General features: G+C 42.8%; 1 pseudogene; it reads left to right on the top strand.

Annotated features, from left to right (window-relative positions):
- Window positions 1-5906: 5906 nt before the first annotated feature.
- The window catches only part of LOC133046467 (ribose-phosphate pyrophosphokinase 1-like), a 53830-nt pseudogene continuing 43081 nt past the window's right edge, over window positions 5907-16655 (top strand).

Below are 16655 nucleotides of genomic sequence, written 5' to 3'. Positions count from 1 at the left end.
GGACAGCCCCGGTAGCCAGGAACTGCAGGCACCCCCTAGGAGCTGAGAGCAGCCCCCCAGCTAACAGTCAAGAGCCAGCAAGGAGCTGGGACCCTCTGTCTTCCAACCACAAGGAAATGCGTTCCGCCAACAGCCCAAGTGAATCTGGAAGTAGATGTTTCCTCAGTCAGTCTGCAAATGAGAACATAACCTGACCAACATTTTGATTATGATCTTGTGAGACCCTAAGGAGAGGACCCAGCTAAAATACACACTGGTGGTACTCTAAACTGCCAAGTTTGTGTTATTTGTTATGCAACAATGGAAGACTAAAATGGTCAGTGTCTATCTTGTTTTCATGAGATGGAAAAAGGTTTAATTTTCCCAATAGTTTGCTCCAATGAGGGAGAGAATAGCTTTGCCTGCAAAAATATTTTCAGCTCGCTGCTTTGTGATGACTGAGATGGGTGGGATGGGGTGGGGGGCTGAAAGGGAGGGTCAAGAGGAAGAAAATATATATATACATAGAGCTGATTCACTTTGTTATACAATAGCAACTAACACAACATTTAAAGCAAGTATGCGCCAATAAAAATTAGTTTATATACATATATATATATGTAGAAGATCTTGGGAAGAGGAGACATTACCAAACATCTTAGTAGCATCAGGTGCCAAGTCTTCAGACAATGTGGAAAGCTGTTCTGCTTTAAGTGAGGAAAGGAACTTGGGCACTTCCAGGGCCCTTGGGGAGCTGAGAGGGTGAAGGAGGAGAGTGCCTGGGGCTAGAAGGTATTGGAGAACAAGAGTTCCCTTAACTGCACCTCTTCCTTACAGAGATGTAGTGGCGTCTGTTAGGGTTGTCATAATAAGTACCACAAACCAAGTGGCTAAAACAACGAAAGGTATTGTGTCATGATTCTGGAGATAGACGTCTGAAATCAAGGGGTCAGCAGGACTGGTTCCTTGTGAGAGCTGTGAAGGAGAATCTGTTCCACACCTCTCTCCTAGCTCTTGGAGGCTTGCTGGCAATCTTTGGCATTCCTTGGCTAATGGGTGCATCACCCCAATCTCTGGCTGCATCACCGCAATCTCTGGCTTCATCTTCACATGGCATTCTCCTATCTGTGTGTATCTGTCTCCAAAGTTACCCCTTTAATAAGAACACAAGTTATGTCAGATTATCATATTAGATTAGGGGTCCACCCTACTCCAACGTGGCCTAATTACCTTTGCAAATCCCTATTCCAAAGTAACATCACTTTCTATATTACTGAGGATTGGGACTGCAATAAATGAATTTGCTGGGGTAAATTTGTGCAACAGAAAGTTGGGACAGAGCGGTGAGCAACTGATCTACCATGTGAAGTAACTCTTCATGGTCTGCCTGAAATTGCACAAGCAAGACATGCCATATTCCTAAGAGAGATTGCTTCCTCCAAAGCTTTCTGCAAAATGCCCAATGCCCGTTTTCCTGAGAATTCTGTCTCCTGCTATTTCAAGGCCCTGCAATGCCACAATTTGACTGTGTCTCTTCTGTCCAGTGGCAAGGAGGAAGGCAATTGAACTTTGCCCCTTTTGGTGGGGAAAGAATCTTGCAGACTAGGTCAGGGCTGAACAAGCCAGCTTTGCTGGAGAGAAAGCTGGATGCTGTGCCATTTCTGGGGTGTCACTGTCAAAGGCTTTCTTCTCAGAGACGAGGAGTCTGCTGGAGTGTCCTCATTCTTCCTCTATCTGGAAATCCGGCCACGAAGCTATCAGATCTAATTGACTGCAATTAATAGTCTACATGTTCTTCTAAAAAGCGCTCTTGTTAAGGTCCTCTAATTGACTCATTTTCTTCTGCAACAACACAGGCTACAAAGTGGTATTTCAATGGGAGAATGAGGCAGGGCTTATTAAATAATCAACAATTTAATTCAGAGCAGATCCTGACTAGAGAGAGAGGGGAACAGTTGAAAATACACTCATTCTTGTCTCTGTGAAAGATAACTTCTTCATAGATTGATTTCTTCCTCCTTCCCTCCCTATTTGCATCCTTCCCTCTCCTTCCCTTCCTTCATTTTAGCGTATGTCAAGTGCTGGATTTATGGAATATTTGAGCAATAAAATGGCCTTAGGGACTATTCAACATGATTTCCAGATAGGGAACCTGAGGCTCAGAGAAGGGAAGCAGCCCATCCAAAGGAGCACAGCTTTGAGGATAACACAGCTGACTCAAGTCCAGGTCTTGGGGTTACTTCGAGGCTGTCTTATGTCATCCTGCATATTTGGGGATGAGATAACTCATTCTGGTTTTCGCTATCAAGGAAAGCTATGAAAGCTGTTCTCTGTGCACCCCCACCCCACAGCCCCTCAAATGATGATATTGTTCATAAATTGCCTCCTGTGTCAATTTTTGAAGAGTCTAGCTTTGTCTATTTGTTGCCTGTTTATCTCGTTGTTATTTTCTTAAGGCGCAGCAACCTAGGGTGGTTCACACGGTGCGGAACCAGAATAAAGGCGAAGAAAGGCTCAGCGACAAGGAGATTCATTAAGCAGCAACAACAACAAACAACCAAACAAAATAAACAACACCAACAACTAACAAAGCCTTTGAGTTAGGTGGCAAAAACTGATGGCTCTCAGATTTTCTGGATTCTCTGGACAAGTGGTTCTGGCTCTGTGGATCTGGAGAGGAGCCGCCAAAATCCACCCACAGACCATGGAGGAGGGCTCAGCTACTACAATCATACTACAAATTACTTTGCCAAAAAGAGATGGGAGTACCAGACCACCTGACCTGCCTCTTGAGAAACCTGTATGCAGGTCAGGAAACAAGTTAGAACTGGACACGGAACAACAGACTGGTTCCAAATAGGAAAAGGAGTACGTCAGGGGTGTATATTGTCACTCTGCTTATTTAATTTCTATGCAGAGTACATCATGAGAAATGCTGGGCTGGAGGAAGTACAAGCTGGAATCAAGATTGCCGGGAGAAATATCAATAACCTCAGATATGCAGATGACACAACCCTTATGGCAGAGAGTGAAGAGGAACTAAAAAGCCTCTTGATGAAAGTGAAAGGGAAGAGTGAAAAAGTTGGCTTAAAGCTCAACATTCAGAAAACTAAGATCATGGCATCTGGTCCCATCACCTCATGGGAAATAGATGGGGAAACAGTGGAAACAGTGTCAGACTTTATTTTTTTGGGCTCCAAAATCACTGCAGATGGTGATTGCAGCCATGAAATTAAAAGATGCTTACTCCTTGGAAGAAAAGTTATGACCAACTTAGATAGCATATTAAAAAGCAGAGACATTATTTTGCCAACAAAGGTGCGTCTGGTCAAGGCTATGGTTTTTCTAGTGGTCATGTATGGATGTGAGAGTTGGACTGTGAAGAAAGCTGAGCACCAAAGAGTTAATGCTTTTGAACTGTGGTGTTGGAGAAGACTCTTGAGAGTCCCTTGGACTGCAAGGAGATCCAACCAGTCCATCCTAAAGAAGATCAGTCCTAGGTGTTCATTGGAAGGACTGATGCTGAAGCTGAAACTCCAATACTTTGGCCACCTCATGCGAAGAGTTGACTCGTTGGAAAAGACCCTGATGTTGCCAGGGATTGGGGGCAGGAGGAGAAGGGGACGACAGAGGATGAGATGGCTGGATGGCATCACCGACTCTATGGACATGAGTTTGAGTAAACTCCGGGAGTTGGTGATGGACAGGGAGGCCTGGTGTGCTGCGATTCACGGGGTTGCAAAGAGTCGGACATGACTGAGCGACTGAACTGAACTGAACTGAATGTCACATGGCGTTGAACAATAATCTGTAGAGCCACATGTCCCTGGCTGGCTGCAAGAGACAGGTTTAGGGGAGTCAATTCCAAATGCCAATGTGTTCCACATTCACCACTCTGTCACCACCATTTCTGTTGCACAAATCTATCTATTACATGTCAGTGCAAATAGGGCTCACATCCTCTGGTTTGTTCTCAGTCTGAGCTGGAAAGGAGAGAGATGAGCAGTTGTGTTCTTATGCATTAACTTTGGAGTCAGGTCCAGGTGTGAATTTCAGCTCTGCCGCCACTCGCTGTGTGACGTGACATACACATTGTGATTTCCTGGTCTTCAGTTTCCCCACCAATTAAACGGTGGCAATGATGGTACAGGGTTGTTGTGCAAATGACATGGAATGATGGATAAGGGCTCAGCTCAGTGTCTGGAAGAAGTGGGAGGTTCGTAAATGATTCCCATCCTTGAGGCCCCAGTGAGCGCTCTGGATTCGTGGTCTCACAGCTGCAAATCACCACGGAGTCTCTTTTCCACCAGTGCTTCAGAAGCTTTCATGTGGCTAAGAGGTCCCCCCGGGGAGTTTGCTAAAAATGGTGATTTCCGGATTCCACCTCCAGACCGTCTGAGTTAGCAGATTTGGGTCGGGACCCAGGCATTTCTGCATTTTAACCAGCATCGTCATGTGATCCTGGACATTCTTGAAACACACTTTGAGAAACTTCTTCGTACAGTTAAGAGAGGTGGGAACACGCCCTGTCTGCCTGCTTCCCCTTTGTCTTCCCAGGGGAGCTTGTGGCACAGGGTAAGGGCTCCTGTGGCTCATCTCTCTAAATAAAATGGAACATTCTAGTCCAGGGGCCCTGAATTCAAATGGTCACATGACATGACATGAAAGCCGCGAGGCAGGGCTGGCTTGTCTGCCCTGGAAGTTAGGTTTCTTGCAAAGGTAGCAGCTATTATCCCATCTGCCAGTGCCTCAGAGACCTGGCATGGCTGCATTTTCTTTTTTTTGTTATGGATTCCAAAAATGTAGGAATTATCAAATCTCTTCATTTTTAAAAGTTGGAAATCATATACGATTATTTTATTTTTACATTCAGTGTGGGCCAAACAGAGCATGTTGATGGGTCTGAAGTGGCCCTTGTGTTGCCAAGTGGTCATCTTGGGGCTGCTCCTGCTGCTCATTTGACCGCTGAAGAAAATGGGGGAGGGAGAGGGCAGGGGAGATAGCAGAGTCCATGCAGCCTGGGGGTGCTGGGAGGTTGGGGTGGGCTCTGCTTCTGCAGAGAGATTGGGGGTGATCAGCACCTTTTTCCAGGAGCAGAGATGTAGGGTGACACCCCAGAGCATCCGCAGCCTTCCTCCCTGCTCCGGCTCCAGGACTGGTGGGGAAGCCAGAAGCCAGCGAAGCCGGAGCCGAGCTTACTCACCCCTCCGCTGCCACCTTCTGCTTTGATGTCTTGATGTTCCAGTTCTGGCAGCCCGAGAGGCAGCAGCAGCAGGCTGCCTGCCCCAGCAGCCGCCTCACACCAGAACAGCTCTTGGCACGACTCGCTGGGGACTTCAAAGGTGGAAAATTGCCCTGGGATAGCTTCTTGAAGGCGCCTTCCTAGTGTGAACAGTGCGAGCAGAGAAGGAGATCAAAGTGGGGCCAACCTTTGGTTAAGGGGGAGTGACGGGCAGGGTCCGCTCAGGGCTGAGCAGAGGGTGTGGCTGGGCCTTGGGGGTTAGCCTGGCCTTGAAGGCTGTCCAGAGTCCAGCTTCCGAGGGCTGTCTTCCTCTTCTCACCTGTCCCCCTCTTTGAGGGACCCGGAATCTCTGGGGCAGGGGCGGTGCTGAGTGTTTCTCACCATGTCTTCTGAGCTCTTGGCCTTTTCTTTGGCTTTCTTGGGCCTCATCAGGCACAGCCCCATCTGAGGAAGAGGAACCACTTGGTTTGACCTGCTGGGAGCCTGACATTGCGTGAGGGCAGGGCAGCCAGCCAAGTGCTGAAAAATCTCTTCCTCTTGGGAAGCGCCAGGCAGCGCCCCAAAAGGGGAAGTGATCTGTGGGCTGATCTGCTAATGATTTATCCCTGGGTCTTTAGACCTGGCACCTGAGGCACCAGCTGCAGTCGGGCTGTCTGGAGCATCTTCCCAGCGGGCATCCGGGAGCATGAGGTAGGAAATCAAGCTCCCAGCTGCCAGCTGCCAGCCACTGCCGCACCAGCCCCTGCCCTCCTTGCCCAGAAAGGGCTGCTTTTGTTTGTTTTCTCAAGGCAAGCAGAGGCTGTGAAGCTGTGGCCTAGTGGAGGCTCTGGGGATGGACCAGGCCTGGGACACGTTGGAGTGATGTGTTGGCACTTGACTCGGCCTTTGTATAGCTGTCCCCATGACCTGGAGGCTTAGCCCTGACCTCCTTGACCAAGAGTAGGAGGCCAGCGCTGACCCCTGCTCATTGACTTCTCGCCACCCAGTTTCCAATATTAATGAAATCATTATTTATATAAGGAATAAGGGCCCGTAGTAAACATTTCAAACAAGCTTAAGATGAAAAATAAATCTCTCCCCATTTCCAATCTCATCCCCAAGATGTAAACCATGTCAAAAATTTCCTATTTTAGAAAGCAGCCTTGTTTTTCGTTGGTTTGTTTGTTTTCCTGCAAGGCAAGGCGCACGGGATCTTAAGTTCCCTGATCAGAGATTGAACCATGTCCCCTGCAACGAAAGCCCAGATTCTTAGCCACTAGACCCCCAGGGAAGTCCCAAGAAAGCAGGTATTTTTAAAATGAGTGCTTAGTAGGTACACTCTTCTTCAATTTGATTTCCCTTTAACACATCTTTCCATCATGAGGAGCTGTGTTATTTGAAGCAGCTGAACAGTAGTCTAGTGCCTGGCTGAGCTGTGATCCATTAAATCAGCTCTCTGTGGATGATATTTTGAATGCTTCCAGTTTTTCACTTTTACAATCGAGTGGCGATGGGCCTTTGTGTACTCTACAGGGGTGTACTAGTGCGTATGTTTCTGGAAGTCTTTTAAAACTTTGAGTATATGTATTACATTTTTCTCACTAACACTCTGAGGGAGGGATGACAGTACCCATTTGACAGATGAGGAAAATAAAAGCTCAAACAACTGAAAGTGGTTTGCCCTGGGTCACATTTCTGGCATTTATATTCATTCAAAAAGTGTTTATTAAATATGACCACTGTCCTGTACAGGATATGTGCTAGATACTGGAGAAGCAAATGATTGAAGTCCTGCCCTGTTACTGCTTACAGCCTAGTGGGGAAGTTGTGTGTGTATATATGTATGTGTGTATATATACACACATACGTATGTACATATATACACAACTTGTGTGTTGTATACACAGTTTGTACACAATTTTTTGTGTTGTATATACAATTTCACACACACAAATTGTGCTAAATGGTTTGAAAGACAAACCACAATATTATAAAAGAGAATGACAAGCGGACTGATTATCAATTGTGCAGTCAGAGAAAACCACATTTATACTGAGATGATGTCATAGAGTAAATGTTAAGTTCCCCTCACCTCAATTCATGTTGAAACCTAGTGTCTAATGTGATGGTATTTGAAGGTGCCTTTGGGAGGTGATTAGACCTAGGCCCATGGGAGTGGAGCACTCATGAATGAGATCTGTGTCCTTAGAGACCCCAGCAAGCACCCTTGTTCCTTCCACTGTGTGAGGACGATGTGTGGTCACGACCCTCCCTGGGTCAGGAGCTGGGTGCTCATCAGACCTCAAATCCTCCAGCATGTTGATCTTGGCCTGCCAGCCTCCAGAACTAAGTGAAATAAACTGTTGTTGTTTCTAAGCTGCTCCATCTTTAGTAGTTTGTTACAGCAGCCCGAACGGACTAAGATATGAAGGAGGAGCAGGATTGCCAATAAGAACGAGAGAGTGAGAAGGTTCTGGGCGGAGACAGCAGCATGTGTCAAGGCCCAGAGTGGGAACGTTTCCGCGCTCGGTGTCCAAGAACTCAACAGAAGGTCAGTACGGCTGGTGTGTGGTGAGTGTGACAGGAAGTGGGGAGACGCTGTTAGGGAGACAGGAGGGACAGGGTGCACAGAGTCTTATGGAGAGGGACCTGCATTTGTCCAGATGAAGTGGGAAGACATTGAGGCCAAGGGAGCTGTTTTCCTGGGGAACCCTACGGATAGCCAGGAAGAAGTCAGAGGAAAGCCAAACCGGCCCTTGTCAAGGTTTGACCTTCGAATACGAGGAGTAGTAATAATGATGAGTTCATGTTTTTGAATGTGCTCTGCATCAGCCACTCTGCTCAGTACTTTCCATATGTTACCTGCCTTAACCCTCGTTTCAAGCATTTGAGGTAAGTACTATGATTATGATCTCACTTTTATAGATGAAGAGACCGAGACTGGAGAGATTAAGTAATCATCCAACTAGTTAAGTGCCCATGGGACATTCGTCAAGACTGACAATATTCTGGGCCATAAAACGAATCTCAATGAATTTAAAAGAATAAAAATCATACAAAATATGTTTTCTGATCACCATGGAATTAAATGAGAAATCAATAAGGAGAAGATGTCTGGGGAAACTCTAAATATCTGGAAATTAAAAGACACATTGCTAAGTAATTCATAGACTGAAGACAAAATCACAAGGGAGACTAGAAGATATTTTAAGTTAAAAATAACAGAAGTGTGACATATCATAATTTGTGGATGCAGCTAAAGTAGTGTTTGGAGAGAAAGGGATAACTTTAAATGCTTTTATTAGGCAAGAAGAAATATCAAAAGTCAATGACTTAAATTTCCACCTTATAGGAAAATAGAGCAAAGTAGATAAAAAATAAATACAAACAAAGAGCTAATAATAAGAGCAGAAACTTATGAAATGCAAGGCATAGAGACAATACAGAAAATTAGAAAAATCCAAATTTGGTTCCTTAAACATAATAAGCAAAGCTGACACATTTCTAACTAGCTTAATCCAAGGGAGAAAGAGAGTATCAATTACCAATATCAGAAATAAAAAGGGATTGTCATCACAGATTCCATAGATATTAAAAGGATAATAAAAAAAAGCTATGAATAACTTTAGGCCAATAAACAATAAATTAGATAAAACAGCTGAATGTATTAAAGTGTAGAACTAACCTAAACTGATGCAAGAAATAGAATATCTAAATGTTCCTATGTCTATTAAAGAAGTTAATTTTTTGTTACTAAAGTTTTTTCTTAAAAGGAAATGTCAGGCCCAAATAGCTTCACTGGTGAATTCTATCAAACATTCAAGAAAGAAAGAACACCAATATTAAGTAAATATTTTCAAAATATAGAGAAGAATCACTGCCCAACTGTTTTGTGAGCCCAGTATATCTTTAATAAAAAAAAAACCTGACATAAGAATTTATCAAAAAAATAATAAAATTGCAGGCAAATATTTTTATAAATAGAGGCACAAAAATCCTTGGCAAAATAGCAGATCGAATCCAATAATAAGCAAAAATGGTAATACATCATGACCAAGTATGGTTACGTGAACCACGAACTTCCAGATGTTCAAGCTGGTTTTAGAAAAGACAGAGGAACCAGAGATCAAATTGCCAACATCTGTTGGATCACCAAAGAAGCAAGAGAGTTCCAGAAGAACATCTATTTCTGCTTTATTGACTATGCCAAAGCCTTTGACTGTGTGGATCACAACAAACTGTGGAAAATTGTGAAAGAGATGGGAATACCAGACCATCTGACCTGCCTCTTGAGAAACCTGTATGCAGGTCAGGAAACAACCGTTAGAACTGGACATGGAACAAGAGACTGGTTCCAAATAGGAAAAGGAGTATGTCAAGGCTGTATATTGTCACCCTGCTTATTTAACTTACATGCAGAGTACATCATGAGAAACGCTGGGCTGGAGGAAGTACAAGCTGGAATCAAGATTGCCGGGAGAAATGTCAATAACCTCAGATATGCAGATGACACCACCCTTATGGCAGAGAGTGAAGAAGAACTGAAGAGCCTCTTGATGAAAGTGAAAGAGAAGAGTGAAAAAGTTGGCTTAAAGCTCAACATTCAGAAAACTAAGATCATGGCATCCGGTCCCATCACTTCATGGCAAATAGATGGGGAAACAATGGAAACAGTGGCTGACTTTATTTTTCGGGGCTCCAAAACCACTGCAGATGGTGATTGCAGCCATGAAATTAAAAGATGCTTACTCCTTGGAAGGAAAGTTATGACCAACCTGGACAGCATATTAAAAAGCAGAGACATTACTTTGTCAACAAAGGTCCATCTAGTCAAGGCTATGATTTTTCCAGTAGTCATGTGTGAATGTGAGAGTTGGACTATAAAGAAAGCTGAGCGCTGAAGAATTGATGCTTTTGAAGTGTGGTGTTGGAGAAGACTCTTGAGAGTCCCTTGGACTGCAAGGAAATCCAACCAGTCCATCCTAAAGGAGGTCAGTCCTAGATGTTCATTGGAAGGACTGATGTTGAAGCTGAAACTCCAGTACTTTGGCCACCTGATGTGAAGAGCTGACTCATTTGAAAAGAGCCTGATACTGGGAAAGACTGAGGGCAGGAGGAGAAGGGGACAGCAGAGGATGAGATGGTTGGATGGCATCACCGACTCTGAGGACATGGGTTTGGGTGGACTCCGGGAGTTGGTGATGGACAGGGAGGCCTGGTGTGCTGCAGTTCATGGGATCACAAAGAGTCGGACTCGACTGAGTGACTGAACTGAACTGAAGTGTGGTTAAGGGTTAGCTCCAAAATGAAAGTTTAATATTTGAAAATCAATCTTTAAATATAATTTCATAAAGCAGCAGAAAAATCATTCATTTCATTGAATGGAATTGATTACTTCAATATGATCAAATTGATTACTTCAATATTGAATCAATTCAATATTGATTACTTCAATTTTAAAATGCTTACAGAAAAATAAGCAACTCAATCAAGAAATGGGCCAAAGAACTAAACAGACATTTCTCCAAAGAAGACATACAGATGGCTAACAAGCACATGAAAAGATGCTCAACATCATTCATTATCAGAGAAATGCAAATCAAAACCACAATGAGGTACCATCTCACGCCGGTCAGAATGGCTGCTATCAAAAAGTCTACAAACAATAAATGCTGGAGAGGGTGAGGAGAAAGAGGAACCCTCTTACACAGGAGATCAGTCCTGGGTGTTCATTGGAGGAACTGATGTTGAAGCTGAAACTCTGTGGAGAAAAGGGAACCCTCTTACACTGTTGGTGAGAATGTAAACTAGTACAGCTGCTATGGAGAACAGTGTGGAGATTTCTTAAAAAACTGGAAATAGAACTGCCATATGACTCAGCAATACCACTTCTGGGCATACACACTGAGGAAACCAGATCTGAAAGAGACACGTGCACCCCAATGTTCATCACAGCACTGTTTATAATAGCCAGGACATGGAAGCAACCTAGATGCCCATCAGTAGACGAACGGATAAGGAAGCTGTGGTACATATACAACATGGAATATTACTCAGCCATTAAAAAGAATTCATTTGAACCAGTCCTAATGAGATGGATGAAACTGGAGCCCCTTATACAGAGTGAAGTAAGCCAGAAAGATAAAGACCACTACAGTATGCTAACACATATATATGGAATTTAGAAAGATGGTAATGATAACCCTATATGCAAAACAGAAAAAGAGACACAGATGTACAGAACAGACTTTTGGATTCTGTGGGAGAAGGCGAGGGTGGGATGTTTCGAGATAACAGCATCGAAGCATGTATGTTATCTAGGGTGAAACAGACCACCAGCCCAGGTTGGATGCATGAGACAAGTGCTCGGGCCTGGTGCACTGGGAAGACCCAGAGGGATCGGGTGGAGAGGGAGGTGGGAGGGGGCATCGGGATGGGGAACACATGTAAATCCATGGCTGATTCATGTCAATGTATGGCAAAAACCACTACAATATTGTAAAGTAATTAGCCTCCAACTAATAGAAATAAATGAAAAAAAAAAAAAAAAGAAGCTGAAACTCCAATCCTTTGGCCACCTGATGTGAAGAGCTGACTCATTGGAAAAGACCCTGATGCTGGGAGGGATTGGAGGCAGGAGGGGAAGAGGATGACAGAGGATGAGATGGCTGGATGGCATCACTGACTCAATGGAAATGAGTTTGAGTAAACTCCTGGAGTTGGTGACGGACAGGGAGACCTGACATGCTGCGATTCATGGGGTCACAAAGAGTCGGACACGACTGAGCAACTGAACTGAACTGGACTGATATATTATATAATAATAATAAAAAATAATATTTTCTAATGATAATATTAGGAAATATTATTTCCCTTGGAAATAATAGGGAACTTTCTCAACATTTTAAAAAGCATCTGTAAAAATAATCTATAGATAACATCATACTTAATGACAAAAGGTTATAATTATTTTCTCTTGAGATATGTTGTTGCTGTTGTTTAATTGCTAAGTTGTTTCTGACCCTTTGTGACCCCATGCACTGCAGCACGCCAGGCTTCCTTGTCCTTCACTATCTCCTGGAGTTTCCTCAAACCCATGTCCATTGAGTTGGTGATGCCATCCAAGCATCTCATCCTCTGCTGCCCCCTTCTCCTCCTGCCCTCAATCTTTCCCAGCATCAGGGTCTTTTCCAATGAGTCAGCTCTTCACATCAGGTGGCCAAAGTATTGGAACTTAAGCTTCAGCATCAGTCCTTCCAATGAATAATCAGGGTTGATTTCCTTTAGGATTGACTGGTTTGATCTCCTTGCAGTCCAAGGGACTCTCAAGTGTCTTCTCCAGCACTACAATTTGAAAGCATGCATTCTTCGACACTCAATTTTCTTTATTGTCCAACTCTCACATTCACACATGACTACTGGAAAAATCATAGCTTTGACTAATAGACCATTGTTGGCAAAGTAATGTCTGTGCTTTTAAATGTACTGTCTAGGTTTGTCATAGCTTTTCTTCCAAGGAGTGTCTTTTAATTTTGTGTCTGCGGTCACCATCTGCAGTGATTTTGGAGCCCAAGAAAATAAAATCTCTCACTGTTTCCTTTGTTTCCCCATCTATTTGCCATGAAGTGATGGGACCAGATGCCATGATCATAGTTTTTTTCATGTTGCATTTCAAGCCAGTTTTTTCACTCTCCTCTTTGACCCTCATCAAGAGGCTCTTTAGTTCCTCTCCACTTGCTGCCATTAGAGTGGTATCATCTGCATATTGGAGATTGTTGACATTTCACCTGAAAACCTGGATTCCAGCTTGCAATTCACGCAGCCTGGCATTTTGCTAGATGTGCTCTGCATGCGCCTGCGTGTGTGCTAAGCCGCTTCAGCCGTGTCGACTTCCAGGGGGTCTTCCCGACCCAGGGATCAAACCCACGACTCATGTCTCCTGCATTGGCAGGCAGGCTCTTTGCCGCTAGTGCCTTCTGGGAAGCCCTGTACTCTGCGTATAAGTTAAATAGGCAAGGTGACAAATATAGCCTTGACATACTCCTTCAACAGTTTTGAACCAGTCTGCTGTTCTATGGCCAGTTCTGTGACTTCTTGACCTGCATAAAGATTTCTTAGGAGACAGGTAAGATGGTCTGATATTCCTAACTCTTTTAAGAATTTTCCACAGTTTGTTGTGATTCACATAGTCAAAGGCTTTAGTGTAGTCAATGAAGCAGAAGTCAATGTGTTTCTGGAATTCCCTTGCTTTCTCTATGATCCAATGGATATATTGAGATATTTTATAAGGCAAGATTGCCCATGTTCACAACTTCTATTCAACCTTATTATACAGTATCTAACTCCTGAAATAAGGCAAGAAAAAGAAATAAAAGGCATAAAACCTAGAAAGAGAGAAAGAAAACTCTATCTTTTTGCAGGTACAATAATAATTTATGTAGAAATCCAAAGACTTAAAAAAAAAAAAACGAGGAAAACTAATAAGTGAAGTTAGCAGTGTTATAGGATACAAGGTTAAAATACCAAAACTAATTCTATCCTTAATACTAATATCAAATAATTGACAAAATTAAGAAAACAGTCCCACATATAGTAGCACCAAATAACATTAAATACCTAGGAAGAAATCTAACATAAGATATTCAGGATTCTACATTGAAAACTACAAAATACTGGTGAGAGAAATTAAGAAAGACCTAAACAGATGGGAAAATGTCATGTTTATGGTTTCTAAGACACAGTAATATTAAGATGACTCTCTTCCCTAAGTTGAATTACACTCAAAGCAACCTCAATAAAAGTTCCATAATTTTTGGTGTAAACTGACAAATGAATTTTAATATTTATATTGAAATATAAAGAGTGTAGGATAACAAAAGCAATTTTTGTAAGAGAGTTGGATAACTTAACCAACTTGTATTCAAGGCTTACTACAAACTTGCTGCAATTGAGATAGCTTGGGGGCTAGTGAAAATATAAATATATAGATCAATAAAACAGATTAGAGAGTCCATAAATTGATGAACATGTATTTGGTCGGTTGTTTTGACACAAGGGAAAGGGCAATTTTGTGAGAAAACAGAAGTCTTTTCAACAAATAGTACAAGATGTTCATGTAAGGAAAAAGTGAATACTGATGGTTAACACATACCAAACCATGAAAGAAGAAAATAATAAATTAGGTTTCAATTAAAGTAAGAGCCTTTTGTTCTTTGAAGGATATCATTAAGAAAGTACAAAGGCAAGCCACGAATTGGGAGAAAATGTTTGCAACATTTATGTCAGAAAAAGAATTTGTATTCGGAATAAAAGACCCCTGACAACTCAATAATAAAAAGACAAACCATCCAGTGAGAAAATAAACAGTCCAGTGAGAAAATGGGCAAAAGATTTGAACAGATACTTCTCAAAAGAAGCGATGAGAAAGATGCTCAGAACCATTAGTCATCAGGGTAATGCAACTTTACTGATAATGAGATACTACTACATACTCACTAGAATGGCTAAAATCAGTGGTGTGCTTATAAATATTTAACAGTTAATTCTAGGAGGGATAGGAGTAGAGGAAGCCTAAACAGTAGCATTTGCTGATTTTATGGTGTAAATACTCCCACTGTGATCAATTTCAAGCTACCAACAAGAAGATGTCAATGAACCCATAGTTGGTAAGAGAGGCCTATGATTGGCTCCCACAAGCTGCTGCAAGCTAGCTCCAGCATACTACTAACTAAAATGTTTAAAACTGACCATCCCTCTTCCATTGGTGGAAATGTGGGGCAACTGTAGCTCTCATACACTGCTGTTGAGGATGTAAGATGATAAAGTGAAAAGATAAAGTTGCTCAGTCATGTCTGACTCTTTGTGACCCTAGAGTTCTCTAGGTCAGAAAACTGGAGTGGGTAGCTTTTTCCTTCTCCAGGGTATCTTCCCAACCCAGGGATCAAACCCAGGTCGCCCGCATTGCGGGCAGATTCTTTACCAGCTGAGCCACCAGGGAAGCCTAAGAATACTTGAGTAGGTAGCCTTATCCCTTCTCCAGGGATCTTCCCCACCCAGGAACCGAATCAGGGTCTCCTGCATTGCAGACAGATTCTTTACCAACTGAACTATCAGGGAAGCCCTGATAAAACCACTGGTCAAAAAAGAGTTTTATAGATTTTTTTTTTTTAATAAAGTTAAACATCATCTGCCACATAGCTCAGTCATTGAACATCTGGGCACACCCAAGTTCATAGCAGCTTCATTTGTAATAGCTTCAAACTGGAACAACCCAGATGTTTACCGGCAGATGACACGCTGGCACATTCATATAATGGAATATTAATCAGCAGTAGGAAGGAATGAACTGATAGATGAATCTCAGAATTATCATACTGAGTGAAAGTTTGTAAAGAAAAAGAGTACACAATGTCTGCTTCCATATACAAAGTTTTTTTTTTTTTTTAAATGCAATCTACAGTGAAAGAAAACATATCAGTGGTTGTCTAATGAGGGGGTGGAAGGCAGTAAATTACAGTGGGCACAAGGTAATCTTTGGTGGTTCAGGAATGTTTGTAATCCTGATTATAGAGATGATTTCAAAGATGGCAAAACCGATCAAACTATGCAGTTTTACATATGTGCCATTTCATGTACTTCAATTATATCTCGATAAAAGAGGAAAAACTATTTTAAAAAGTGCAAACTCCTTGACTTGACCCCAAGCTCAGAGATGAGAGAATTTAGAGAGGAGCTGAACTTGTCATTTAACAAGCCCCTCAGATAATTTTTATAAAGGTGAAGCCCTACTGAAGGGGAACAAAAATGTAATAAATCCAAATTTAAACTGTGTGACAAAGCTTAATTTTCAAGGTGGCTGACAGAAAGTGTATTTACACTTCAGAATGGAACCTGAGTTTTAATAGTAGCATTTACATCGTCTAACAGTCCTGGCTTGTGCTCGACGCTTTCCCACGCATAGAGATTTGCCTGATGTTGCCCCCACCAGGTGGCAAAGATGGGAGAGTTGACTCTCAGGTCAGCTGAGAATTACAGGGTTAGGTTCAAATCTGCTTTCCACCACATCCTAGTTGGGTGAACTCCTGCACATGTCTCTCTGTCTCAATTATCCACTGTTTTGGATCCAAGCTATTCCAAGAAACTGTAACTTAAATTCTCACCATCTGACCATCTGGGTAGGGCTTGGTGTCGACAGCTAGTCTCTACTTCATGTGGGGAGGGGCAGCTGGGGTGCTCCTCCAAGACTGAAGGATCCACTGCCAAGACCCCTGGATGATGGCTACCTCCTCGGAGCTCAGGCATGATTGTAGGCTGAGCCTCTCTGTGTTTCTTTCCAGACAGATCTTTCCACAGCATGCTTGCTCTTCATGCCTTCCTATAGCTTCACAGCTGTGACTTAAAAGCTAGTGTCAAAGAGAATGAGGCAGAAGTGGTATCCCCTCTTATGGTCTAACCT

The sequence above is a fragment of the Dama dama genome, chromosome 25, assembly GCF_033118175.1.
Source record: "Dama dama isolate Ldn47 chromosome 25, ASM3311817v1, whole genome shotgun sequence".
Taxonomy (NCBI): Eukaryota; Metazoa; Chordata; class Mammalia; order Artiodactyla; family Cervidae; genus Dama; species Dama dama.
Note: the sequence above shows the minus strand (reverse complement) of the source record. Positions and strands in the feature narration are given on the sequence as shown.